Raw genomic sequence first — 2,726 nt, 5'->3', positions numbered from 1 at the left:
TTTTTTTTTTTTTTTTTTTTTTTTAATTTAGACCCTGGATTTGCTACTCTAGGGATTATCTTTTGGGTATTTTGTTGCTTCCTCAAGCCATATATCTCTCCTGGACTTCTCTCAGTCCATTCAACAGGGATTTGATGTGCTTCTTTATTTCTAATATTAGCAGTTGCCTTTCTCATTTCCCTTTTTGTTCCCACTAAAGCCTTGCTAAGGGACAGTCTTGTTTCCCAAAGTGAAATCCTTGTCTGGTACTTAACACCAGTGTCTGAGTTCTGCTGTTTATAAACAAGGATCCCCTGCCTGCCTCCTGGAAATAACCAGACCTAGAGTCCTTAATACCATGCTTTGTCTCTTAGATAGTAAATCATGTCTCACGGTCTGAAACAGTCATTTCTAAGTAATACTGCTTAAATTTCTAAGCTTGCGTCCTGGAAGCTATTACTAAGTAGGAGGAAATAAAACTAAGCAAAAAGGCACTTGGCTAGAGGAAACTTCCCAGGACAGAAGATTTTATACCCTACAGGAATGGTTCCATTTTAGGGTTTGATCAGAGTAGATTAGCTTTCAAGAAAACTGGTCCATTGCACAGAGGTTGAGGGAGTGATATTTAGGGATCTCAGGTGCATGTCTGAGCCACAGAAGAATAGAGTTTGCCCTAACAGATTTTGGAAATGTTAGAAATAGATTTAGCCTCAGGATAAAAGGATTAGGCCAGCGGTCCATATATACAGGCAACTGAGGTATGATTCAAGGTGGGTTAGAGTCCCAATAAGCTGTGATATAAACCAGGAATATGTGACCAAGAAGAATAGAGCAAGCACAAAGAAGTGTGGGGCAACAAGTTAGGGTGTATAATTTCTGAGAGATTACCTGTATACTCCTGATGATTTCTACATTCTTGTTTGGTTTTATCAACTGGACAGGGAATAGTATGTATGTGATTTAAAGGGCCAGTGGAGGAAACATGGAGTAAGCATAAATATATACAAGACCTGGTATTGGCTTTGTGGGAAGAAGCTAGCCTAGAACAGGCAGATATGTCACTTAATATTCTGATTTTTCCCTACTCAGCTGTATCTCCAGAGTTTAGTTTTTCTTCTTTCTGTCCCACTATCTTGGGTGTATCTTGTCCCAAGCCCTGACTCTCTCCATGACATTGTCTCTCTCATGCTACCTACATTGGAAAGTCATGCTCATACTGGAAGACGGAGATAGAATTTAAACAGAAACCATAGTCAATAAAACTATAGCAAGTTGTTAAAAGTAATTAGGGTTGTCAGGGGGGAGCCCCTAAATTTTCATGGCCTGTAATTGCAAATGATAAAGTGCTCATTGCTCTTCCTGTTAGAGACAGAAGAATACTCGAGTGGGCCCTGGCAGTAATATGATGTGGGATTCCTTTGGGGTCGATGCAACATCCATATACACAATGCAAAATCCAGGAAGCTAGTATTCCATAGAGTTATTTGTACTGCTCCTAAAGGAAACTGCTCTAACTGGGCAACACAAAGCGTTTGATTTCATTATGGCTTTTAGACCGGTCTTCTAGAGCTCCTCTTCCTAATAAACCATCTCCCTTCCCATCCTCAAGCCTCAGCTCAGGCTCACCACCTGGAGGCCTTCAGGAGCTAGTGCTAGGTGTGACTGAATACATCAGGCCCATTTAGTCAGGGCAGATATGAAATGCTGAATTAAAAAGAAAATCTTGGTTGGTTGAACTGGCCATTTTCCCCCATAAATTATCTACCCATTATTTTCATAGGAACAAAAAATCAGGAACAATAAATTCAGTGCAATTTTTATTCTTGCTGTCCGGTTAACCCAAATCAATGGTTGCACATAGAATTTGCCACCCTATGCCCTGGGACTTTATATAAAACAGAGTGTCGTTTTTATATACAGATAATAGTGCATGTGTTGACAAATACACCCTAACCACTAGATTGCGTGTTTCTTAAAGTAAGGGATTCTGTCTTACATATTTTTGAATGTTCAATATCCAGAATTAGGCCTGGCCCAGAGTAGATACACCTGGCTGTTTCCTCAAATGAAACAAATTCCACAATATCCACGTTCTTTCCAAGCTCCCAACAGTTCATTCAGGAACTGCTGAGGGTTCCATGGGTGTTTGATCCTTCCCTAGACAGAGATGTGCACTACGTGGAAAAAGAAAGGTCCCGAGTCCCTGAGGCTAAGGTCCTAATGTTGAAAGCTAAGGAAAATATTCCGTTAGGGATGGTCACTTAGTCTGGATTCCTTTGTGAATGTGATACACTGACATTCTAGGATAATAAGATATATCAGTCTCGAGTTCTACAAACACTCACAGAGTGTAGGATTCAATATGAGTCCCACCCCCTCCCACCCCTAAAAAGAAAAGAACAGTGCCAACATGCAGGTGAGGTACTACTTCAGGACCTGAGCAGCTGAAGTCTGCAAGTGCCTCATGGATAGTATACACTGTGAGCTGCCGTCTGAGTTGCAGCTTACTGCTCCTTGATGCTGCTGTGCTGTACTATGCACGGACTTTTTTTTTAAAGCCCGATCTTCAGAAACTTAAGACAATTCCCTAGCACCTCCCCCACCTCCCACCCCATCCTCCCCATACAAGTGGCCAGTGAGTGAACTTCATTCATTCTTTTCAGAAGTGCCACACACTGAGTTTTGCTTCTTAAATGATACTTAATTCCCTCCATGTGAAAGCGGCATTTCCTAAGGAAGGGGTTCTC

Source organism: Hyaena hyaena, unplaced genomic scaffold (assembly GCF_003009895.1).
Source record: "Hyaena hyaena isolate Hyena2069 unplaced genomic scaffold, ASM300989v1 scaffold_1136, whole genome shotgun sequence".
Taxonomy (NCBI): Eukaryota; Metazoa; Chordata; class Mammalia; order Carnivora; family Hyaenidae; genus Hyaena; species Hyaena hyaena.
This window is presented reverse-complemented; position numbering follows the sequence as displayed.